Consider the following 27483-nt stretch of genomic DNA (forward strand, 5'->3'; position numbering starts at 1 on the left):
AACGAAAGAAGTCAGGAGGGTCAGACAGTAAACACAAGTGGAATCAATAGAAAAACATGATAGCAATTTTGTTATTAGTATTGTTTGCCAGAATGTTTGCAGTGCATGTTCAGTGTACTGATGGTAGCAGAATTCTGTTTGTGTTGAGTTGAAAAGTATATTGAAATTGAGAGAGGTTATATTAAATTTATATTATTCCAAGTCTCCTCAGCTCTCTCTCTCCTTTTTTTTTTTTGTCACGCCATGCAGCTTGAGGAATCTTAGCTTCCTGAGCAGCGATCAAACCCAGGGACCCAGCAGTGAAAGTGCTGAGTCCTAACCACTGGACTGCCACGGAATTTCCAAAACTTTTCATCTCTTATTCAAAATAGAATTGAAGAATGGTAGTTGTAGGGAGGAAGTTAAAAGATAGAGGAGGAGATTCTACAGTGAAAAGAGTTTAACATAAAATGTGGGGGAGAGACAGCAGAAAGGGGAGATTAAAAAGAGAAGGGATTTAAAAAAAAAGGAGGGATAAAGGTAAAGCAAGACCTGAAGAGATGAAGAAATATTCAATACTGATACAGGATCAACGGTGTAAGTAGAGGAACTGAGCTGGAAAAGAAAAGGAAGGACACTTCTTCCTATGAGATTAGAAAGGAGTACATGTATAACTTAAATTATGGGACTGAAATGGAGATTCATGGCTGATACTTTTGATTTTTTTTTTCTGATAAAGGAAACATAAAAGATAAATGCATAGGTGAGTTTAAGTAAAAGTATAATACATGCTATAAGGAATGGGAGAGGGAGCAAGGTCATAAGCAGGAGAGATTGATGAGCCTGGGAATCTAGGCTGGATAGGAAATGACATGAAAGTATGTGAAAGATTGTGGTTTGAAGGAAAATGGAATAGTTGAGAACTGAGGTTAAAATAAGGTAAGAAAGCAGGTGTTAAGAGAGTAAATGGAGTGAGTAAATTTCCACGCCTGTTTGTTGCTCATATGTATTTCTGAGCAAAAGGTATTCAACTATAATATACTTTAATGACTGAATAAGTTTTCTACTGTAGAATATTAGGTTGTGAAATAAACAGTTTCTTATTTGGGAGTCTTTTTATTGATTCCTGCCAATTTTTCTCTACTGGTAAAAGGAACAATAAAATAATTAAATTTTTGACTTATTTCCTTAGGGTGCAATCTTAGAACTGGATTTTCTGGTAGGTCTTCATAATGAGCCTTTTTATTTTTGGACTTCCCTGGTGGCTCAGATGGTAAAGAATCTGCCTGCAATACAGGAGACTGGGGTTCAATCCCTGAATTGGGAAGATCCCCTGGAGATGGGAATGACTATCCACTACAGTATCCTTGCCTGGAGAATTTCATGGACTGAGGAGCCTGGTGGGCTACAGTCCATGGGGTCGCAAAGAGTCAGGCGTGACTGAGCAACTAACACTTTTTCTATCTTTATTTTAGGCCTATTTCTAACAGGCTTGTTTATGTGCATTCTTACTCTATCCTGGACTGGAATCAGAAAATTGGACAATGTTGCAGGTTCTGATTGATGCAGGCACACGGACCAGCCAAAGTGAGAACTGGTAAGTAAAAGTCCTTCATGGGAATAGTGATGGGTGTTTTAAAAACCTGGAATCAAGTACATTTTTTATGAGTACAATAAGAAATGATTCATGAGCTGAATAACAGGATATAGTGGTCAATTTAGAAATACATATTCAAATTAAATAAAAATCTCTATGGATAACCTACATTTGTTGACAGCATCCAATTTTATGAAAGGTTTTAAAAAATCATGAATAATCATCAAAGCCACTGCTCCTCAGACTTTTCCACAAAAGTTTGGTTAATAGCAGAGAAGAGTGAATAACTGCCCCAAAATCTGGGTCCCAAGATAGAATTTTCTTTAGTTTTGCGTTTTGTCTTTAATTTAAAATGAAAGTGCATTATATACCATAATAGTCCTATGGTTAATATAAATATAATGCTTACAATTTTTTTCAAAATCTCTGAGTAAAATCGATATTTTAGAAGATGATCCAAGTTTATTCAGCTTTTAACACCTTGAAATACTGAAAGTTCCCATTGCCTAAAGCTGGACTTGTACAGGCAAGGTTCTAGGCTATTTCATGGTTGTACAATACATTCCTTTTCAGTTCTTTCTCCTACAGTGTAGCCAAGGCTATTTATAGTGGTATATGGCAGGGAATTGATTAATTAATGCTTACCCACATTGAAACTGAGAGTGCTACAGAAACTGAAAATTCACAGAGTGAAATTTCAACAGACTACACTACAAGAAAAGTTAAAGAAGTCCTTCAGACAGAAGGGAAATGATACCAGATGGAAATACAGATTTACACACAGGGATGATGAGCGCTGGAAAAGGTAACTATGTAAGATTTGTTTCTATTTACTTCCCTTTTAAGATAATCAACTGTTTAAAAATAATATCAATATATTATGGGGGGTTACAACATGCACAAGTAAAATATATGAAAACAATAGCATAAAGTCCAGGAAGGGAAAAATAAAAGTATGATATTTGCTGTACATATAGTAGTGTAATATCACTTGGAAGTAGACTGATAAGTTATATATACAGACTATAAACCCTAAAACAACCAGTAGAATAAAAAAAAACAATATTAGATAGTAAGCCAACAAATGAGAAAAAAATGGATCCATAAAAAATTCAATCTGAAAAAAGGCAGAAAAAGGAAAAAAGGAACAATAAACAAAGGGAACATAGGATAAGAAGAGCAAACAGAAAACAGCAAGATGATAGACAAATCTAATCATATCAATAATCACATTAAATGTAAATGATCTAAAAATCCTCATTAAAAGGCAGAGATTATCAGATTGGATAAAAGCAAAACACTTTATATACAAAACCACAACAATGTTAAGAATGAAAGGATGGAAAATTCCATGCTGATGCTGACATTAGTCAAAAGAAAACTGGTATGGCTAGATTAACATAGTGAAAAAAGTAAGATTTCAAAGTGAAAAATATTATGAGATAATGAAAGTCATTTCATGATAATAAATGGGCCAGTTAATCAGGAATACATAACAATCCTAAATGTTTATGTCCCACATAAGAGTAGGTTCACAATATATGAAGCAAAAACTGACTGAACTGTAAGGAGAAAAAGAAAAATCTATGATTATAGTCAGAGATTTCAGTACGCCTCTTTTAATAACTGCTTGAAAAAGTTGAAGCCTAGCAAGGATGTAATAAACTTAAATTATCCAGCAATATTACCTAATTGACTTCCTAGAACATTTCACTTAAAATAAGAGAATACACATTTCCTTTCAAGTATACATGAAACGTTTACCCAGAGTGAGCATATTCTAGGCCAGGGGTCAACAAACTATTGCCCTACTGCCAAATCTAGCCTGGTTTTATATTGCCCTGTGAACTAAGAATGGTTTTCATATTTTGAAAGGTTTCTTGGAAAAACAGAAAAAATTTTTGACAGGCTTTTTGTCCTGCAAAGGTTAGAATATTTACTTCCTGACCCTTTACAGAAAAAGTTTTCTGATATCTGTTTTAGGTCATAAAATATGTCCCAGTATATTTTAAAGGATCCCAATCATGCAAAGTATGTTATGGCTACAAAGGAATTAAATAAGAAATCAGTAACAGAAAGCTAACTGGAAAATCCCTAATATTTTGAAACAAATATAGTCCATTGATTAAAGGACTCAAAAGTGAAATCAGTAAGAGTTTTGAACTGAAGGAGAATAAAAACACAACATTATCGAATTCTGAATAAATGAAATGCCTGTATTAGAATATACCAAAGAAAAAACCCTCAAAGCAATGACCTCAACTTAAGAAGAGCAAATTAAACACAAAGAAGCAAAAAAAAAAAAAAAAAAAAAATCAAATAATTTAGATTGAAATGGAAAACAAAAATCAATTGAGAATATCTGTGGGATGAAAGCTTGGTTCATTAAGGTCAGTAAAACTGATAAACCTTTAGCCAGACTGGTGGCCTGGGGGGATGGGGCGGGGAGATAAGACATGTATCAGGAAGATTGGTAATCAGAAATAAGAAAGGTGACATCATTACAAATTCCACAGGTACTTAAAGGATGATAAGGGGATATTATGAACAACTTTAGGCAAACAACAATAGCGATTTAGATGAAATGGCCAAAGTCCTTGAAAGATATAAATTACCAAGCTTACTCAAGAAGAAATAGATACAATAGAAGAAATAGATAACCTGAATCGTCATTTTTCTGTTGAATTATTAGTTTAAAATACTCCTACAGGAACTTCCCTGGTGGTCCAGTGGTTAAGAATCTACCTTGCAATGCAGGGGACAGAGGTCCAGTCCCTCTTTGGGGAAGTAAGATCCCACATGCCTCAGAGCAGCTAAGCCCACACCAAAACTACGGAGCCTGACGCAGCCAAATAAATAAATACATTATATATGTATATATTGCTACAAAGAAAACGTCTGGTCCATAGGGCTTCACTGACAAATCCTTCCAAAACATTTAGGAAAAGAAAAAATATCAGTTACACATAAACTCTTACAGAAAAGTGAAGAGGAGAGAATACTTCCACACTTGTTCTTGGAGGCCAGCATTACCCTGATACCCAAACACTACAAAGACATAACAAGAAAACTCAGGCCAGTCTTCCTCATAAACATAAATGTAAAAATCCTAAACAAAATTTTATCAAATAAAATTCAACCATATATAAGAAGGATAGTATTATTATTGGGTTTATCTCAAGAATATAAGATTGGTTTTAACATTCAAAAATCAGTGAGTATAATTCACCATTTTAAACTAAAAAAGAAAAAATGATCATCTTAATAGATGCAGAAAAAACGTGTGACAAAACCCAGTATTCATTCCTGATTTTTAAAAAGCTCAGCAAACTTGGAATGCAAGGATATTTCTTCAGTCAGAAAAGGTATCTACACAAAACCTAAAATAACCTTGTATCTACTGATGAAAGATGGCATGCTTTCTCCCTGAGATCAGGAACAATATAAGGACTTCTGCTCTTACCACTTCTATTCAGTATTGGAAGTTCTGATCAGTACAATCAGGAAAGGAAAAAAAAAAAAAACTCAGATTGGAAAAGAGGAAACAAAACTGATATAATCATCCATCTAGGAGGATTCCCAGGTGGCTCAGTGGTAAAGAATCTGCCTGCAATTCAGGAGATGCAGGTTTGATCCTTGAGTTGGGAAGATCTGGAGAAGGGAATGGCAACCCACTCCAGTGTTCTTGCCTGGGAAATCCCGTGGAGAGACGAGCCTGACAGGCTACAGTCCATGGGGTCACAAAGAGTTGGACTGAGCAACTAAACAACAATAAATCATGCGTCTCTTCTACTTGGTGGAACTGATGAAGAGCTACTAGGATAACTTGAGTTTAGCAAGACAGTGGGATATAAAATCAATATATAATAATCATTTATATTTCCACATTCTAGCACCAAACAATTGAAAATGGAAATGTAAAAAATATAGAGCATTTACAGTAGCATAAAAAATAAGCAGTCCTTATGAATAAATCGGAAAAAAGGCATGACAATCCTGAGAACTGAAAACAGCAAATAGCGCTAAGAAGAATTAAAGATGACTTAAGTAACTGGAGAGATTTACCTGACTCATGGGTTTATATTAATATGTCTGTTCTCCCCAAATTGATCTAAAGGTTCAATACAATTCAAATAAAAATTCTAGTAGGCTTAAAAAAAAGTTAAGAAGCTGATTCTACAATTAATTCATATAGAAATGTAAAAGATCTAGGATAGCCAAACAATTTTTATTTATTTGTTTATGTTTTGTTTTTAGGTAACTTTTGGAGGCAAAGTAGATTATTAGTTAAGAAAAGTAGCATTGGAATCAAACAGATCTGGACTTAATCCTAGCTCTGCCTACTTACTATCTACAGATAATCCAGGGAAACAAAGTCTTTTAATTTTATTCATTAAGTTTCTTATTCTCACTCACTAAGGGGTCTGCTAAAAGGGAGAGAATGTTTAGTAAAGAGCATCATTTACCTGAAGGAAAGAGTTCCAAAGCCAGATTACTTCTTTTGAAAGTGCTACCTCATCATACACAGTCATTTGATGTTGTTTATTGCATTCCCTTTTTAGCCCATAGGGTTTCAATCTGTTTTCTATATAATAATGACTTTGACATGTATATCAACAGGCCCAATAGGTTATCAAGAAAGCTTGAATCCTCTGTCTTCTAGTGATATCCTGCTTAGATCTGATATTAGTTTCATTTTTTTCCTTCAAGCTATTTTTTCCAAATTTCTTGGCTGTTGTGGTGACAACACAAATTTTGGAACCTTCAAACTTGGAATCTTAGGTTATGTCTTTCTTTCTTTACTTCCCATAGGTAAACAGTTGCTAAACTTGTTTGTTCTTCTAGTACTTCTCTATATTGGTACTTAATACGTTCCTTTAAATTTTGAAAATTGCCCATTTAATCCAAGCTCTTGTCATTTATATTGCAGCCTCTTGGTAGTCTCCCTAGCCCCCTATCCCATCTTATCCTCTTCCCCACTAGCTTACACAAAACACGGAATACTTTCCATCAAACAGTCTGTAGAGAAGTATTGCTGGATGAATAAAGAAAACCTGATTAAGTATCAGTAGCAAAAAGGAATTTACATGGAGTCTCCTTTCAGCGATTCTACCTGAAAGGAGAGCAGAACCTTCAGGAACTGAATCACAACTCAGACAAAAACCAAGTGAGAGATGTTTCTGGCAAGAGATGGATAATATATGATAGTAACCACTGGAAAGATAAAAGGAGCCATAAAATTGAACTTCCCACTAGCCATTCTTTCCCTTTTTGCTCTCTGCACACTTCAGCTAGGAATCTTTATGCATGTAGTGTTTATTTGACTTGTGTTAGTTTGGTCATAATAAAGTTATATGTAAGAGGCTAAGAGAGCTGACCAACTGAGAAGGGAAAGCAGTTTGTTCTGACCATAATGACAAGAGGAGTTCAAGGCACACCAAACATCTTTTTCCCGTTTAGAAACATCCTGGTATTTAAGCACATAAATACTTGGGCTTCCCAGGTGGCTCAGATGGTGAAGTGTGTGCCAGCAATGCGGGAGACCCGGGTTCGATCCCTGGGTCGGGAAGACCCCCTGGAGAAGAAAATGGCGACCTACTTCAGTACTCTTGCCTGGAAAATTCCATGGACGGAGGAGCCTGGTAGGCTACAGTCCATGAGGTCACAAAGAGTCGGACATGACTGAGCGACTTCACTTTCTTTAAGCACATAGGTGGCTCAGATGGTTAAGAATCTGCCTGCAATGCCAGAGACCTGAGTTTGATCCCTGGCTTGAGGAGGACCCCTGGAGAAGGGCATGGCAACCCATTCCAGTATTCTTACCTGGAAAATTTCATGGACAGAGGAGCCTGGCCAGCCATAATCCATGGAGTTGCAAAGAGTCAGACATGACTGAGTGACTAACACTTTTTTTTACTTTAGTATTTTTTACTTTAGTGTTTAAGACCTAGTATTTAATTTCTCTCTCCTCTCATATTTGTGTTCTCTATTCCCATTATGTCTGTGAGATGACCTGCCTGGTCCTGCTCTGTAGCAGTTTTGTATAGCGTTGCATCTCTAGTGCCTGGAACAGTGCCTAACATATAACATACAGGAAGCATTTAGTAAATATGGTATTTGATGAATAAATGAATGGTTATTTTTTTCTCTCTGGGAATCCAAACCCATCAGCACTTTCAAAACATCTATGTAAAATTTTCTGATTCCACTAAACTTCTGTCCATTATCCATCTAGTTTTAAGTTACTTCATTTTCCACATCCCCATAGCAATTATTTGTAGCTTGTACTTGATTAGTGTATTCTTATTATGTTACTTTTCACATATTCCTGTGTTTACTCTACGTATGTTGTATTTTCAACTAGAAGATAATGCCTCGGGTGTTAAACACCATATATGCAGTTCAGCAGTGACTCATGCGCTGCAGAAAGGTAGACCCTCAAATAGACAGGCGGGCTACCTCCTTCTGAAACATATTCTCTGTGTCTGTGTGATCTGCCTTGAAAGGGAGTTTAGATACATAGGTTCTGGGTTTTTTTTGTTTTTTCCCCCTCATATATTGTGTGACTTTGAGTAAATTCATTCCTTCAGTGTTTTTAAGAACAAAGTCAGGAACAGTTTCCTAAAGAGAAACGTTTTAGACTTATAGCAGCATTTATATGTTGGTAACATTTCTCCAGAAATATTTAAGGTAATACACAAACTGGACTGGTCAATTTTAATCTTTTTCTTGGAATTTCCATAGAAAAGTCGAGGTAGCAGAAACACTGGAATAGTGTTAAATAGAAAATACTAACTATAGAAAGAACCATAGTTTCTTCATAGGGAAGTCAGAGATAATATCCTGAATTTTTGCACTACTTAAACAACTCCTTAGTTGTCTCACAACAGAATTAATGTAGGGAAACACATTCAAGGAGTTACTGAAGATCGGAATAAGATGGTGCAAACTGTAAAAATGCTTTCTGTAATGGGTTTTTCAAGCATTTAAAGAGTCATTCACTCTCTGGCCTCTTTCTCCATCTACACTGTCTTCTGGCAACAATAAAGTTGTGCAACCTATGCATGAAAGCAGTCTCTAACAATGCAAAATCAACAGCATTTTCTCGGTCATCTCCATTCCCTCCTCCATGAAAATGAACAACAATTAGGTTATTCCATGTATTTTTTCCATGCCCCCCAAAACTGTTAGGTTGCCAAAGAAACCCGATCAGGTAATGAATTACTGTTTGCCTTCATGTAATTGGTCTAAGTACAATACACATAAAACCAGACGTTAATGTGGTAATATAAGAGGAAGAAAAACATCAAACCATAGGATTGAAATTTAGTTTTTCTGACATTTATATATCATACTTCCTGTTGATGATTTCAGAAGTGCAGCCAGGCAGTACTTCTCTGAAAAACTAAGTAATTGGGAACAGTTTTGAGGATTAAAATGGCAACTTACTAAAAAAAAAACCCCACACTAAATTTACTATTTATAGAATTACTATCTGTGTTGTGTAAAAAGCTGAATATTCTTCAGACACCATTTATTTGTAATTAAAAGGGAACTTGATGGCCTTGTGCCTTTAAAATAAACAGCCCAGTTGTAAGTCTTAGTCCTGAATTTGAGTAGGTGATGGGATAACGAAACCAAGCCAACCTCCTTCTGATCTATATCTCATACATATATGTCTTTATACATATAGATGTATAAAAAAGGTAATTCTTGCAAACATTTGCTTTTTTCCCTCATTTTGAGATTTCAGTTGACTGTTGTTATGCATTAATTAACAATTAGTTCTACCTGAAGGAGGGACCTGCCTCTTGAGAAATGTGTATGCAGGTCAGGAAGCAACAGTTAGAACTGGACATGGAACAACAGACTGGTTCCAAATAGGAAAAGGAGTACATCAAGGTTGTATATTGTCACCCTGCTTATTTAACTTATATGCAGAGTACATCATGAGAAACGCTGGGCTGGATGAAGCACAAGCTGGAATCAAGATTGCCAGGAGAAATATCAATAACCTCAGATATGCAGATGACACCACCCTTATGGCAGAAAGTGAAGAAGAACTAAAGAGCCTCTTGAGGAGAGTGAAAGAGGAAAGTGAAAAAGTTGGCTTAATACTCATTATTCAGAAAACTAAGATCATGGCATCTGGTCCCATCACTTCAGGGCAAACAGATGGGGAAACAGTGGCTGACTTTATTTTTCTGGGTTCCCAAATCACTGCAGATGGTGACTGCAGCCATGAAATTAAAAGATGCTTGCTCCTTGGAAGTTATGACCAACCCAGATAACATATTAAAAAGCAAAGACATTACTTTGCTGACAAAGGTCCATCTAGTCAAGGCTATGGTTTTTCCAGTGGTCATGTGTGGATGTGAGAGATGGACTATAAAGAAAGCTGAGTGCCAAAGAATTGATGCTTTTGAACTGTGATGTTGGAAAAGACTCTTGAGGGTCCCTTGGACTGCAAGGAGATTCAACCAGTCCATCTTAAAGGAAATCAGTCCTGAATATTCTTTGGAAGGACTGATGTTGAAGCTGAAACTCCAATACTCTGGCCACCTAATGGGAAGTACTGACTCACTGGATAAGACCCTGATGCTGGGAAAGATTGAAGGCCAGAGGAGAAGGGGACGACAGAGGATGAGATGGTTGGATGGCATCACCGACTCAATAGACATGAGTTGTCCATTGACAACTCCTGGAGCTGGTGGTGTTGGTGATGGACAGGGAGGCCTGGCCTGTTGCAGTCTATGGGGTCGCCACCAGTTGGACAGGACTGAGTGACTGAACTGAACTGAAGGAGGGAAAGGGTAGAGATGAATCTAATTCTTAAGTAAAAGGCCTTTTCTGCCACTACTAACTTATTCTATTTGAAGCATAATTATATGAATTAATTTTGGTGATGACTTTAGAATTTGTATGTGTATGTATATATGTGGAGAGAGTGAGCACCCAAGTGGGCAGTGATGTTAACTAGGCATCAAAATCCATGCTCTCACTTCTGGGCCATACACATAAGTCTGTTTCCAGCCTCCTTTGCAGTTAGCTATGGACATGTGACCAAGTCACAGCCAGTAGAATGAGAATGGAAGTTAACATGTGCTACTTGGAGTGTGTGTGTGTGCATGTGTGTGCATGTGTGTATGCATGTGCGTGTGTGTGTGCATGTCTGTGTGTGCATGCGTGCGTGCATGTGCACTTGGTTGGGGTCCAACTCTTTGCGACCCCGTGTACTGTAGCCTTCCAGGCTCCTTGTCCATGGAATTTTCCAGGGAAGAATACTAGAGTGGGTTGCCACCTCCTACTCCAGGGGATCTTCCCGAACCAGGGATTGAACCCACGTCTCCTGTTATCTCCTGCACTGGCAGGCAGATTCTTTACCACTGGTGTCACCTGGGAAGACTCTCCCCTAAAAAACTCACTTTCCTACTGAAAAGGCTGAAAGAGAAAAGACCCTTTGGGTGATCTTAGAACTCTGGTTCTGAAGGTGGCGGTACAGAAAGACCTTGAAAACTATTTACTGCAGTGCATGTTTGTTTTAGCAAGAAATGTCCTTGAGCCGTGATATATTTTGGTGTTGATCTGTTTTGGCAATTAGCCTTCTTTAATTAATTCAGTATACAAAACTTGTATTTGCAGTGTCCATGTGTGATGTACAACTCCTGCTGGCAACTTTTATACCCATAGTGTATGTCAGTGCCATTTCCTGAAGCACAATTAAGAGGCTACAGTATGTATACATATGGACATGTATAAACGTCCTCCCCAGACACTGTGCAACACTGTAGCTCTGCCAGTCTAACTCCAGCTTCTCTCTTGGGTTTTATTTTGTAGGCGCATTAATTTGTGTGAAGACACTTCCCTTTTGTGTTTGTGGTAATAAATTAAGGTGGAATGGATCATCCAGTAAGAATCTTAAAGGGAAAATGTGTATTTAGGAACCAAAGCAGGTCTTCTTCTTACAGTTGTTCAACTGTAGCTAAATACAGACTCTTCTTACAACCTGTTACCCTCTGGCATGCATTAGGCCAAAAGAGTGTGTTAAGAGCCTTCTTCCCCTCTGCTTGCCAAGTTTACTGTTATGAGTTATAAAAACTTTTCTGGGCTTCATTTGCCTTATCTGTAAGATGACAGTTGGATTATATGACCCCAAAGATCCCTTCACCAAAATTCTACTGTCTGTAACTACAATGTCCATAGCTATTGGTAGGAATTATTGTTAATGTGAGTATTCTTTCAGATTCCAAATTGATACTATACAGGTGCTTAAAAGTAACTTGAAGTTATAAAAAAGATGTTTAACTTGCGGCAATTCACAATCCAAGAGGTACAACAGAGGTTCTACTCTTCTCCCAAACAAAAACTATTAAACTGGAAAGATTTTTAACTCACTCAGGATATTTTTTAGAGTAATTATAAAGCACTTTGTCACCTCTCTGATTCCTTTCCTCTGTGGGTGAAGTATCAAAGCAGTGCAGAATTTGACATTTATTGAAATAACACATACCATATTACCAAAAAAAAAACAAAAAAAAACCCAACCCTGAATAGCAGATTGTGCAGTTGTTTGCTGAATTTAGCAGTTAAAAATTTGAGTTTTACTTCTGATTGTATACTTACGTTCTAATGTTTCAACATAATAACAATTAATTCTTTAACAAGTTCAGGGTCATGGTAAAATCACAGTTAACTTTTGCCAGAGTTAACTAAGTCATATGTGACTTAGTGCTAAATGACATTTTTGTTATAGCTCACAAATATGAATCTTTACCTATTTGTCTGCTGGTAGGGATTTTAATCTCATGGATCTCAGCTTTGGTTAAAACTAAAAATATACATTATCCAGACTTGATGCAGGCACAGAATTGGCTTTAATTCACATTCTTTTGCTTTGGGAGAGCTGCAGAAATACGGACTTCACTCAGGGGTGATGCTGTTTTAGAAAGGAGAAAGGACAGGCTGTAGATCGTAGGTTTTTATGTTAAGAGAAAGCCATGTATAGGCTGGAGCAGATGAGAAGGAATCACAGTACTTTTTTTTCTGCAAAAGGAACAAGACAGAGTGAGAGCCTGCCATAGTCTTTTGAGTACCAGTAAAGTATGGATTTTAAATATCTTTAGATAATTGCAGAAATTAGGAAAACAATTTTTAAAACGAAGGCATACGTAAATAAATTTTGGTATATCCATATGTTGGAATGCCATGCAAATGTTAAAAACATGTTTTCAAAAAATTAAATTACATGGGGAAATGATCATTATAAACTATAGATTCTTTATTGCTATCAAGCAGGAATCAGTCTTATTCTTTCTAACCTCTGTATTCCTCATGCCATTTCCTCCCCACCCCCAGTATAAACAGGAGCATAAGGAAGAAAGGTTTTAAGACAGATGCATAGACAATGAATTTTAAAGCCAAAAGGGATTTTAGCCATCATTTAGTCAAAATTCATCATTTTGCAAAGGAAACTGACACCAGAAAATTAAACATCTTACCAAAGATCTCAGTATCAGCATTGCTACTTGCTAAAACCTGGGTTTCCTTGCTCCCCAAATTTGGCACATTTTAAAGGTGGCTCAGTGGTAAAGAATCCACCTGCCAATGCAGGAGACATGGGTTCGATCCCTGAGTTGGGAAGATCCCCTGGAGAAGGAAATGGCAGCCCACTCTAGTATTCTTGTCTAGAAAATTCCATGGACAGAGGAACCTTGCAGGCTACAGTCCATGGGGACACAACTGAGTGACTGAGCACATACACACACCTTCTACTGTAATATGGTACAACTGAGGTAGGGTCAGACCAGATACTTTTGGCAAGGGAATGAGTCATAAAATAACTAAAATATTTTAAATAAGATGAGTCATAAATAAGAGTCAAAATATCTGTAGAGATCCATTTCTTAATAATTCTAAATCTTCAATTTTTTTCTTAGTGCTGCTTTAAAATTTTTTTGGGGTAGTACTCAGATCATTTCTTTGTCTCACAGGAATAATACTGGGTAACAGAAGCGACTAGATTACAACTTATGACCTTTACTTATTCATTTGCTTTTGCCTATCTCTTCCACTAGGATATATCTTCCAGGAAGGCAGGCCTGTTATCTTTTTGCTCCCTCCTAGTAAGTGTTTGACATATAAAAGATGTTCAGTAAGTATTGAACATCTTTAATTAGTCGAGTGAATTAATAAATGGTAGTACTAAAAAGCAGTACTCCTTATTTACTTTGATTTCTTCTGGAGGTTTTTCCAAATTCTGTGATTCCTTCACCACTGTAAATTAATTTTAGAATTGGGTGAATGTGCCCCATTCATAGCTCTGCATTTCAGTCTAGTACCTTTGAACTGTTTTATAATATTAATTTTGGTACTCTTAAACTCTTGTGCCAAATTTGCTATATTTGAGAATGACCAATATCTGTAATTTTATTTAGGTTTTTATCCTCAGATGCATGTGTACACTTATACCATGAATTAGTGGTGTACATGTGAGATTAACCCGATGAGTCTGGAGGCAGCACTGTTGGGAGAGCATATTTGGAAATTAGGAAAAAAGGAAATGCTAATACTGTGAAAAATAGAAGCATTAGGCTGAAAGAAGTAAACATTTAAACTCCTATCTCAAATTATGTATAAATTTTAAATCTGATAAAAAGAAGTAAATAATTTTTTGAAGAGTGGATTTTTCCTTAAAGGTAAGATATTAAAAACAAAGCAAAACAAAAACACTGAGCCTAAATTTAAATATTAATCTCTGTTTTAAAAGGTAGGCCTCATACATTTTTCACTCAGGCTTATTTTCAATATACATGTATGTAGAGAATTAAGAGTTTTTTTTTTTTTAACAGCAAAATTTTTACAGATGAAGAAGCCTAAAAATGTTAGCCATGTAGTCTGTTTCTAAGAATTGATCCTAATTTAAGATATAATCTGAAATGCTAAAATGTACTTATGCATAAAAAGTTCACAGCAGCATTATTTATAAGTAAGGAAAATAGGGTAAGTGACCGCAGCAAGAAACCCTGCTCCACACAAGGATCTTTATGCAGCCACTGAAAATGTTTTTAAAGAGTCTTAAATGACTTGAGGAAGCATTTCTGATAAATTGTTATGAAAAAAGTCAGTGACTGAGGAAAACAGTTTAAACTTCATATGCTTAAAAAACTTCATGGAAATATGTCAACTATAAGTCAGTTACCTTTAAATAAAGGAATTATTGGTTATTTTATCTATATTTTCCTAAAATAAAAAGTATTTTTTCTTTAAACATAATTTCAAATTTTTATTTACTTGTACTACTTTTATAATCAGAAAAAGAAACCTATTACTTGGCATAGATATGTGTTTATGTCTCAGTGATATGTTTTCAGTATCATCACATGAGTATAAATATTGTTGCCAGAAGAAAAGTTTGATATTACTTAAATCCAAATAATGGAGTTTCCAAAACAAACACGGATACATATCCTATAACTTGTAAAATTATAGTGGTTTAGTATAATTTACTAGTTATTTCAACATAGCAGGCTCTCAGTATGTTTGCTGATGATATGGTTAGAGAAGGGACACCTCAATTAATTTATCAAGTTCCTTGAATCTGTTAGTTAGCAACTCTCCCACCAAGAGATTAATGATACAGTCTGGTGTCAAAAAGCTGTCCATAAAATCTCCTTTAGTTTGTGTGGTGCACTTTTGCAAAGTATTATTTTGTACTTCAAAAAGAACAGCCTCTTAAGTGCTAATTTTTACAGACACAAAGGGAGAAAAATTGGTTCTTACTTTGTTTATATTGGCTAGCTATAAGTTTCAAGTAAGATTCTGTGATCTGACAGCACCAGTAAAAAAGGTTTCTTGTGGAAATAACTGGCGACAATACCTACCTCGTAGGGTTGTTATGGTTTAGAAATCATGTATGTAAATGCCCAGTATAGTACACGGCACACAGACATTCAGTAAACAGTGGCTGTTATAATAAGACAATATGTAATATTACTATGATTTCTTATGTCATATTACTATATATAGGGTGAATTGAAAAAACATGAAGTGCAGTCTACTTAAAAACATTACAGACTTGCAGATAAAGATGGGGGAGTGAAGGCAGATCACAAAATACTCCTCCCCAAATACTTGACAAAACAGTTTGTGCAAAAGAAAGAACAATAAAAACTCCTTTAAAAGCATTACCAGAAGCAGCAAGAAAAAGAAAATGTCTGCTACCTAAGCCAGTGAAGGACGAAGTAATACTATCATTTCAAAATAAATAAATTTGGGACTGCAAGAAATGAAGTAAGCATGGTTGAAAATCAGAATCACCAAAACCAGACTGGCAGCTGCAGCACATCCCCTAGTCAGTTCATCAAGATGATGATGCCTCGTCTCCTCTCTCCTCCACCTCCCACATTTCCCTGCTCCTCACTTCACACTCTGATTTTATTGATAAATAGACGCTCTCACAAGAGAAACTCATCTTTCCCACACTCTATCAACCTGCCTTCATCTGTACTCATATAAACTCTCTCTTCTTTTGTAAAGGGTTAGCTAGCCCTGCTCTTAACTAAGGCAAGCCCCTCCACTCGTGTCCTGAAGCCCACCCGTTCTTACATAGTCAAGGACTGTGTTCTGTGATTATCCCCTCCATCTCCTGCATCCTCAGTTTCTCTCTCTTTATTGGATTCTTCCAATCAGTACTTCCCTGGTGGCTCTGTGGTAGAGAATCCACCTGCAATGCAGGAGACACAGGTTCGATCCTTGTCAGGAAGATGCCCTGGAGAAGGAAATGGCAACGCACTCCAGTGTTCCTGCCTGGGAAATCCCATGGACAGAGGAGCCTGGCGGGTCCAAGAGTCACAAGAGTCGGACATAATTTAGTGACTAAACCACCACCACTTCCAAACATACTATACTACTTCCCCTTCTAAAAATACTATCACCCTAGATCTCATATCCCCCTCTGCTTTCATGGTGAGTAGGAGCCCATTTCTTCAGCTCTGCTTTATAGTAGACTTTTAAAGGTTGTCTGTACTTGCAGTTTCCACTTCCTCACTGTATACATCTCTTCAATCCATTCAAATTAGATTATTATGTCCACAGCTCCACCTAAACTGTTCTTGTTGAGATCACCAATTACCTTCTTGCCAGATCACTTTCTTCTTCCCAAATGTTTGGGACTCCGAGGCATGCATATTCCTCATCCCCCTTTTTTTCTTCTCTATCAGTATTCATTCCCTGTCCCTCCCTGAGTCATCTTATTCAGTTTTTCTGGTTTTAAAATGTTGTCTGTCTGTGTTTTCAGGACTCCTGAAATTTGTATTCTATCCTTAATACCTTTGTTGAGCTCCAAACTTATATCCAACTGCCTTCCCATGAACTCCACTCATATATCTAATAAGGACCTCAAAATTAATTCATTCAAAACAGACATGTTAGAGGTAGAGAATGGGCTTGTGGACACGGTGGGGAAGGAGAGGGTGGGATGAATTGAGAGAGTAGCCTTGACATATATACATTACCATGTGTAAAATAGGTAGCTTGTGGGAAATATCAGCTTGGTGCTCTCTGATGACAGGGGTGCATGGGGGTGGAGGGTATGGAGGTGGGGGTGAGAGGGAGGCTCAAGAGGGCGGGGATATATGTATAATTACAGCTGAGTCATGTTATACAGCAGAAACCAACATAACACTGTAAAGCAATTATCCTCCAATCAAAAACTGAAGAAATTAAAAAACAAAAGCAAAGGAATACAAAGATTAACAAATAAGAGATCTGAGTAGTCTAGTCTGGCTAAAGGAAATAGACTTGGGAAAAAATGATAAATCTTGCATTTGTTTGTTATTTAAATAGTAAATTGGCAATAACATACCCAAACATACCGATTTTCTTCTCCCTCTCAATTTACTTCTCCCTGAGTTTTCCCCATGTCAATAAATGGCATTATTTTCATCCAATTGCTCAAGACAGAAACCTAGAGGTCATCCTGAATTCCTCTTTGTTGCAGTTATTAGACTGTTAACTTTTAGCAATAAACCCTTCCCTACTGCGCTTTGTGCTGCTGTGGCTGGGACTCTGCAAGCTACATTTTTACTTTTTTCAGCTGAATTCTTGCTACAGTCTGTAAGAGGCATTAGATAAAAGACTAAAAGAAAGAAGACAGAAAAAGAACTTGCTCCTCCTCGTTGACTTTCCATACCTGCCAGCATTGCCCATTGTATACCTTCACCCTGACAGCAGCAGTTAGCCCCAAATTTCAACGATCTTCCACTCTCCTGGAAGCAGCCTAGACGTACCTCAGAGCTGACAGCAAGTGGGCAACACCTCCTACCGCAGGCCAGGGTTCCAGCTCGAGTCCCTGCTCCTGGTTCCTGTGCATTCGTGCTCGAGCTAAGTTGCTTTAGTCATGGCTGACTCTGTGCGACCCCATGGACTGTTCCCCCTCCAGGCTCCTCTGTCCATGGGGATTCTCCAGGCAAGAATACTGGATTGAGTTGCCATGTCCTCCAGGGGCTCTTCCTGACCTAGGGATCAAATCTGCATCTCTAAAGTCTCTTGTGTTGACAGGTGGGTTCTTTACCCTAGCGCCAATTGGGAAGCTGGGTTCTAGTAACTTCAGGCCTTCCTCGGTTAATCCAGGACTAGATGACTTCCTGAAGTTATTACTCTCTTATCTTAGTGCTCCCCCTTTCCTTTTTCCGTTAGACAACACTTGATCAATTTTTTATGCTCAATTTACTGTTGTTGAAATACTTAGCAAAAGCCAGAGTGCCTCCTCTAAAGCAGTGGTCCCCAACCTTTTTGGCATCAGGGACCAGTTTTGTGGAAGAGGATTTTTCCACAGACTGGAGGTGAGGGGCGGTTTGGGGATGATTCAAACTCATTACATTTATTGTGCACTTTATTTCTATTATTACTATATCAACTCCACCTCAGGCATTAGATCCCAGAGGTTGGGGACCCCTGTCTAAAGCACATATGGTCCCCCTCTCCTTGTCACAGAACAAAATTCAGCCTCAGGCCTCCAGCCCCTTTTGTGACCTGGCCTGTCTGATTCTCTGATCTCATCTCTCACCAGTTTCTGATTTCTCATCTGGCTCTTATCATTCTGTCTTGAACACACTGCATTTCCACCATGGGGCCTTTGCACTTGCTTGTCTCTGCCTCTGCATTGCCCAGATCGTTGCCTAGCTCACTGCCTGGCTTCATTCACGTTTAGTCTGAAGTGTCATCTCAGAGAGACCTGCTCTCACTGCATTATCTAAAATGCATGATTCCTGCCCACAACTCTCCCTTTCCTTACCTGGGTTTCCTATTATGATCGTTACCTGACTTTGTTATATTTATTTCTCCCTTCCGTATTTTCAAGTAAAAGCTCCTTTGCTTCATATTAAGGAAGGGATGTGATCTCATTTACCACTGATGCTGGCACTCAATACATTCCAGTCGTCAAATGAATTTAATAGTGAATTGCAGTGAAAATGCGGAAGAAAAGTGGACCAAAGTAATTGCAAAGAAGATAGTATGCAACTGAGACAAAGACAGCACAGTATAGCTGGATCCCACTCCCTGAGTACATAATGCAACAAATGAATCAGAAAAACCACTTAAAGATTAACAGAAGGGAAAAAAAAGATTAACAGAAGAGAATTTCCACAAAATTATGAAAGAACTGAATATGCAGAATAAAATATTCAAAGAAAAAGGGACAAATATTCACTATCAAGGTATATACTGGTTAAGCTATTAACAATGAAGAATGAAGGAAGAACTCACTTCAGACCTCTAGGCTGAAAACTAAGTAACATATAAGAGGGAGGAAACCATGCTGGCCTTAGACTTCCTCTAAGCAATAGTCAAAGCAAGAATGTTTGTAGTTTTAAGGCAAAGCCAGCAAGACCCCAAACTATGATATCTACGTAAGTGTCACTCAGAAATTGACCGAGAAAGGCAAACAGCATCCGTGAATCCCTGGTAGGAAAACAAGAACAAAACTACTTAATGAAGAGCAGATAAGTGAGGAATCAAAATTAGTAAGTGGAATTAAGAATTGAGGTGTGTTGTGACCACTGGATTTTAAAATAGAGGTCATGACCAAATGACCAAAGGAAGTTAAGGTTACAAAACAGAAACATTAAAACCTTCACTTAAAATAATGACAAAAAAAATACATTTTTTTCACAGCAAATTGTGTTTCAAAATTGGAAACATACAGATAAAAAAAATCTCCAAACTCTTAATTTTTTAAACTGGATATTTTTAGGAAATAAGATCTTTTGTTGCAAAGAAACATATGTTCTGGAAGTTCAGCAATTCCTTCAGCTTATCATAGTACTACCATATTCAAATAATTTTAAATTTAATATTTAAAAAATTTAAAAATAGTGTACACATTCTCATCTTAAATAAGATTATTTGTATAAGTGCATAGAAATATGCCTGCCATGATGATCACTTAATACTGATGGTAAAATCTGGGATCTGAAGAGATTTAAAAATCTTCCTGTAACTTTCTATATTGTTTGAATTATTTATAAATGAACATGTGTTGTTTTTATGAAACCAACAGAAACACTATCCTTAAAATACTATTATATATAATACTGCACATATACTTAATACTACTGAACTGTACATTTTAAAATTGTTAAGATTGAAAATCTTACATTATGTTTTTTTAACTATTTTTTTTTTACAATTGAAAATAAAAAATATTGTTATAAAAGTTATGATATAAAATTGGTCCAGCCATTATGGCTTCCCAGATGGATTTTGACTATCCAAAGTTCTCCCCAAATCAACTTTTCCACCAAACATTACTCCTCAAGTTATACCCTTCACATAATACTCTGTATTTGCTTGTATCTTATCTGATTTAGTTTTATAAACAGAGATCATTCACTGGCAGATGTTGTTATAAATATGCAAAAAAAAGATACATGTAAAAAGTAACTATTGTATAATCTATTAAATATCTTAGTGTTATAAGAATGTAACTGTGTCATTTGATTTATATATTTGGGAAGAAATCTTTTAATGATTTTTTCTGATGGTTAAAATATATGCTCATTTTAGAAAATGCAAAAAAAAAAAAGGTAAAAATTACCATAATTACATAATATACTTTGGTATATTTTTCCCCCAGCCCTTGAGGAGAAATAGTTTTATAACCTAAAAGATTTATCTGTACATTAAACATTAGCATTTCTCTGTGGTATTCAGTATTTTTAGTGGTTACAAAAATTCCATTTGATTGATGTACCTCGGTTTATTTTATCACTCCTTTACTAGTGAATATTCAGATGGTCTCCTATCTATAGATACTGTCATAAACATATATAAATCTTTGATTTCATATCTGATTTTTTTTTTCAGGATTGGTTCCTGTAAGTGAAACTACTGTTATCAAAGATTTGGACATTTTTGACTCCAGAAAGGTAATATAGTAATAGATGGGTATGTAAATTACATTCTTAGTAACACTTAGTTATTAGCACTTATTTTCAGTCTCTGCCAATCTGATGGAAAGACCCTTTCTGTAATTTAGATAAAGTTGCATTTTGTTCATACACTCATATTAATAACTTTGCCATTTTGGGGACTTACAGTTCTTTACAGAGCCTTGCCAAGATATTGAAGAAAATATATTTTGTTATTGGCTTTGGCAGCATTTAAGATAAATTGTATTTTGAACACATAGAAAGGTGAGGAAAAAGTAACATAAAAAAGGATCCAAATTATTTTACTTAATAAAAAGTAAGATTGTATTTAATTTCCTGTTTTTTTTTAGAAACAGGAAAGTTTTATTATGATCCTTTAAGAAGCTTAATAGATATATAAATTGATTTTCCATTATAGAAATGGAGAATACTGCTTCTTTTTACATTTCCATTAAATATATATGCAATCAATTATTTCTTGGGCACAAAGGAAGTGCAACACAGTACAAGAAAGGAAAAATTGTACAGGCCATATTCTGACCACAAAACAATGCTCTGTGATGACCTAGATGGCTGGGATTGGAGGTAGGGGTGGCGTGGAGGGAGGTTCAAGAGGGAAGAGACACATGTAGTCTTCAATTCTTAATGCAGTAGTAGAGCATTATTACTATCAACCAGCAACATCGTATTTATGGAAATCATATTGAATTTATTGCTTAAGGTGCCATTTTTACTATAGAACTTTTCAGAATGCTTTGAAATACTTAGTCTATAAGGTTAAGAAAAACATTCACTGGATAACTACTTTGAAATAATTTCCACAACCCTGCCTTCATTCAAGAGGTCTAGAAACAGACTGGCTCACTTCCAACTTCCTTACTTGTTATCTTTGCTATGAAGTCATTCTATAGATAGATTAATAAGCATTCTGGCATATAGCAAAATTACATCTGTAAAACTATATGGCATAGTTTGGCTGGGGTTGTTCCTCCTTTGGAACTGCATTACGTAATTTTAAAGTGTTTACTTAAGCTCCTTTGGGCTGCCTCCATGGTAGCTATGAAGTCACTGAGAATTAGCAACAGTTTGGGGCCTGATAACAAAGTCTATTAGTTTAATGTGAACACTGTCAATTTTTTTTTTATCATTGCTGTATAAGGACGTTTAAAAACAAAGATATTGATTCATTTTATTTTTTAAAAGAGCTTGCTACTTCAAAATTATGAAATATAACACAAAGCAATCATAAATGTACATTTGCTCATTACCTAAATGTGCTTATTTTAAAACCTGTACATCATGAATTCACAGTGTGATTTTGACCCAATAGAACTATAAATAATTATGCAAAATTACCAAAATGTATATAGAGCACAGCCTTTAGGAGAGTCTGAATTACTAAAACAGCCTAAGCACTATTCCTTCTCTAAGCCATAAAGGAAGTTTTCTATGAGAACATCAAAGGTATATAAACTGTAATAATATCAGCTTTGGGAGAATTTAAAAAGATACCAGGTTATAAGAAAAGACTATTTTATCTTGATCGAGCAGAGAAAGGTATTTTCAGTTCCTTAGAGAACTCTTAAGCTCCTTTACCAACTGAATAATAATATGTCATGCAGTTCAGGCAGTAGACATTGTAAAAGTGAAAGAAGAGCTATTCAAATCTTGTATGGTAATAATCAAGTTTTATATCACTTCAAGGAAACATGCAGATTCTTATACCCAAAATCTCAACCATCACTTTAGAAGTACACTGAGTTTTATGAATCAACAACCCCAAGTAAAAAAGATCCTGATATCTAAAAACATATAACCCTTTTTAAGAACTGTCATTCTGTCTTAATTATGTAACATGAATTTATTATAAAATTACTTAATGGAATAATCTCCATAGCCTTTGTCTTTTAAACTTTGAGAAGTCACTGAGAATCTTGCCAATGATCTAGTAAAGTCCAAAGTCAGGGACAGTTTAAGGAAGCAGTGGAAAAACTTTTAGGACCTGATCATCTCTTTGAAAAGTGCAGCCACTGGGAGTGTCCTACCTAGCTTTGGAGAGACAGGAGTCTGTATATGGAGGCCTGACCTGGAGGGGAGGGAATGGTCATGAAGGAGAAAAAGGGGGGAAGATTATGAGATTGCCCACTTAGACTGGCTCAGTTAGCTTTGCTGTAATGATGAAATACTTGGGTTATTATATTCCATTCTAATATCAAAAAAGGATATTTATTTGATTTATGTTTAAACAGTTTTTATATACAACGTATTGTTTAAATCTGTTTATCTGAAGTTAAAATGTGTGGTGATTTTAAACACATGGCAAATTCTTTGACGCTCTTCCCAGTAAAAGGCAGAGTCTGATTCTCCTTCTAGAATCTGTATGGCTTAAGTGATACGCCTCAGATGAACAGAATGTGATGGACAGGACTTGTAGGATTGGGTTCTACAGCTTCACTTGGCTCTCAGTCTTGGGACCCTGGGAACCCAGAGCCATGCTGTCAGGAAGCCCAGACCACAAGGAGTGGCCATGTGCAGGTGTTCTGGCTGAAAGCCCTATATAAGATCCTAGCCATCTGTGAGCAGGGATTGCTAGATGGGGAAGTGAACACGCCTTCAGATGATGCAAGCCTTTAGCCTATGAGCTGCTCCAGCTGACTCCCTGTGGACTAGAAAGCAAGCAATCTTGCAGAGCCCTACCCATACTGCATATTCATGAGCAAGTGTTGTTTTTAAACCATTAGTTCTGGGGGTGGTTTGTTTTGTATCTGAGTCCCTGCTTCCATTAAATCTCTAGCTCAGGTTAGCTGTGACAACTGGGAAACCTTTCCCTTAACTTTTTGTTGTTTCCCTAGCCAGACTGAGATCTTAAGCACTTCTGGGTACTAATTGTATATGATTAAGTGTGGTTTTTGAAGGGCCATAAGAAACAAATACCACCCTTATGGGAATTCATTCTAGCCAGCGTCCCTTTCCTTGAAGATTTACTGGTTGAGCAGGGCAAAAGCAAAGCTTGATTCCATCTATCTCTCCTTTTCTTCTTCTCTAGCTATTCATAGTTTTTTAAAAAAGAGAGGAAAGCAAGATTTAATCCTCTCCTACCCTCATCTCCCTTCTGAATTCACATCTTTCGGTAGGTGCTTTTTTCTTCTCTGGAAGGGTACACAGCCTTTTCAGTGGATTTTCAGCCACAGCTTTTCATTCCTTTTCAAGGAAGCAAAACAGAGTTCCTCCTCCTGAACCAGAGGCCCATTTCTCCTCCCAGTCCACAGCCCAGACCAGAATGGGGATCCCTTGATCTGGCCCATCAGCCACTTTCCCATTCCACCACCTCTTTCAAATTAGCTTTCTTGAACCCCTCTCCTGTCCCCACTGCCACTAGGTATACAGCAGTGGTCCAAGTCGATTCTTAGATCACAGGCTATTTTATTTTCCATCTTCCTGTCTCCAGGACCCCAACTGGTGTAATCTTTTCAAGGACCTGTATGTATCCTTTTCATACCTGACCATGCATTTCCATTAAAAAACTGAAATCCTTTTATAGTTTTCCCTTTTCTGTAGGTTTAAATCCTGAGGCCCAACAATCACTTACACACAGAGTAAACACTTGAGATTGTATGCTGAATTGTAGTATAGGTTTTTTACTCTGGAGAGAGACCAGATTGCTTTCTCTAGGTTCTCAAAAGGGTATGCGTACCCCAGAAGCTAAAAACTTGTAGGTCTCAGGCTACATTCCAAACTCCCCAGCATGGACTACAAAGTCCTGTGTGACCTGGCCTTTCATCCAGCCTCCCTTCTCTCCCTTTTCACAGCCCACCCATTCTTACTTGGCTGTAGTTGTTCACTACAGGCCTTTGTACCTGCTACTTTGCTTGTTCAGCTTGGGAAAACTCCTTAGCTGGTCTAACTTCTGCCCATCCAGGAAACCGTCTTCTTTCTTTTAAGAAGCACCTCAGGTCAGCTACCTACAGAAAGCTGTTCAGGCTGAGCAAGCTGGGTGTGAATTCCTGCCTTCCTGAAGTCAGGCTAGCAACTGCTCTTTCTCTTAGCGTCTACCTCTTGGATTTCCAAACTGCGGTGGAGGTGGGAAGAACATAAAACCGTGAAGTAAAACCTGTAAAACAAGCAGTGACTAATAAATTGTGCAGCGCTCACACTGAAGAATCATCCCAGGCTGTAGTATACACTTTGGTAGTGCTTTCTTAGGAGGGAGAGATTGGGTAGCAAACGTGTCATTTATATTTGCCCCAGAGTTTTGATGATAAATACAAGAGACACCTTCCTGTTAAGAGAATTTCATACAGGAATTTTCAACATCATCCCATTTTCCTTTATCTTATGCTTAGCCACCAAATGGTGTTATGTATTTAACAAATACTGAAATTAATAAACATAGTTCTGATATTCTGCCATGTACTAGGATTGCTGGGTCATTTGTCTGAATTGTTTCTCCTTGGTTCATGCAACATCACCGCCCCAAAAAGGGTTTAACACATCGTGATGTGTCCTTAAAATTCTCCATCTACCTAGGAAGACGCTCCTACTTTTTGAGATAAACTGTGTACTTCTGAGATCTGCTTTGTTTCACAGCACAGGCTTTTAACTCAATCCTTTTACTCCTTCAGAAAAAGTTAAGCCTTAATTGCTGCCTCGAAACAGAGCTCTTTTCCCTTCTTGGGCGGACAGATCTGAGCGAAGTGTATTTCCCTGCTACTAACGCACCAACTTATAAATAGCGCTTACCGCGCTGAGTCACCAAAACCCGGAGTTTCCCCAAATAGCTTTATAACGACTGCTGGAATCGAGTCCTCCGGAACGGTGACAAACGCCTGTCACACACCCGCGAGGCTGGACGCTAGGCTTGCGCCGCCGAGCGGGGTCCCCAGTCACCCGGCTCCCGGATAACGCGGGCACGGCAGCCTATATCCCAGCCTGGAGTTGAGAGTCGGACCTCAAGAGCACACACAGCGCTCTCGGGACGCGGCCGAGACTTGGCCTTGACCGTCCGGGGCCGTCCCCGCCCCCTCCGGAGCTGGGAGCCGCAGGGGGCCGGCACCAGCCTCTGCGCGGTGCCGCCCGCCCGCTCACACAATGGGGCGCGTCGGGGGAGGGCGACCTCGGCCACCGCTCTGGGCCTGGGCCCGGGCCCGGGCCCGGGGCTCCGGGCAGCTGGGGACGCAGCCAGGAGCTGGGGCGGCAAAGAACACCCCCTACGCCCGTCTCCCGCCCGCCCACTCCCACACTTCGAAATGGCTGCAGCCGCCGCTTCGGGGGCTGGAGGTGGGGGGGGGAGGGAACGGAAGTGCCACCCCCTGTAGTCAGGGGATGGTGACGTCACCTCTGTCAGCCTGTAGCGGGGGCGTCTGCCCATCACGTGACGCCCCCCTCCCGCTCCCAGCCGAATCCCGCGCGCGCGCGCGCGCTCCCTCCCCCACCCGCTTCTCCCCAGCTCTCGCCCTCCCCGCTCCAGCGCGGCTGTCAACAGCGCCAGCTCCGCCCCCTCCCCCGCGCCCAGTGTAACCGCCACGGCGGCGCGGCGGGCGCTCGCGCTCGGGTCCAGGCGCCCCGGAGGAAAGCGTTGCCTTCTGTCCTCACCTCGCCCCCCACCAATCGCCGGCGCGCCGGGTCGCGTGGGCACCGAAGCCAGGGATGTGCGGTGGCGTGCGGCGACAGCGCTTCTCCGCTCAGCCCTCCCACGGTAGCTGCGCGGGACGAGGTGGGGACGCTAGGTCCGAGCTCCGAGGGGGCGAGCTGGGCTCAGCAGCCCCCTGGTCCTGGCGCGTCGCCCCTGGGGGGTCGGTACCCCAGGCGGGAGCTGCAGCAGGGAGCCCGCCGTCGACCGCTCCCTCGCTCGCTCGTCCGCGCCTCCGCGGCGCTCCCGCCTCCACTCCCCTCGCCGCCTGGGCGGCGCAAGCTAGTCCTTGCTTCGTCTCCGACCACGGCGCGGCCACCGGCTGTACGACGAGGGGGGCCAGGCGCTGACCATCTCCAGAGCCCCTCGGCCACCCCGCCGTGCACTGCTGGGCTTCCAGATTGGGTGGCTATCACTGCTGCGCCTCGCTCTATTTTTTCCCCCCTTTATTCCCTTCTAAAAGTAGAGGCTTGGGGGAGGGAAGAGAAAACCCAGTGTAGAGAGGGGCGGTGCGGACTGACCTGTCAACGGCGGAGGAGGAAGACCCCCCGATCCGGGCGAGCTCTCGAGCCCGCGCAGGGACCGGAGCCCTGGGTTCGCGCGGAGAGGCGCGGCGGCGGCAATGCCTCAGCCAGGTGTCCCCCCTCGGCGGGGCCCGCGCGGCCGCGCCCGCCCCCTCCCCCGGGCGCCGCGCTCCCCGCCCCATCGCCAGGGACCAGGGAACCCCCCAGCTCGATTTTTTTGTGCAGTTTCAGCAAAGCTCCGAGGAAGTTGGTCCTTTTGTTCCACTATTTATAGATTGCGTCAACATTGCGAAAAGGAGAAGGCGGAGCGGTGGCCCCTCCCCC

The 27483-nt window shown here is 39.1% G+C and overlaps 1 protein-coding gene across 3 annotated transcripts in view; it reads right to left on the reverse strand.

Annotated features, from left to right (window-relative positions):
- LOC136144367 (collagen alpha-2(I) chain-like) overlaps positions 1-27306 on the reverse strand; it is a 125196-nt gene extending 97890 nt beyond the window's left edge. For 2 of the 3 annotated variants that reach the window (XM_065902191.1, XM_065902192.1), the window contains exon 1: positions 26599-27087. The gene's annotated coding sequence lies outside the window, so the exon portion shown is untranslated. Of the gene's footprint in view, positions 1-26598; positions 27088-27156 lie in introns of those variants that run through there. The other variant, XM_065902189.1, reaches the window with a different exon arrangement.
- Positions 27307-27483: the final 177 nt, after the last annotated feature.

The sequence above is a fragment of the Muntiacus reevesi genome, chromosome 11 (genome assembly GCF_963930625.1).
Source record: "Muntiacus reevesi chromosome 11, mMunRee1.1, whole genome shotgun sequence".
Taxonomy (NCBI): Eukaryota; Metazoa; Chordata; class Mammalia; order Artiodactyla; family Cervidae; genus Muntiacus; species Muntiacus reevesi.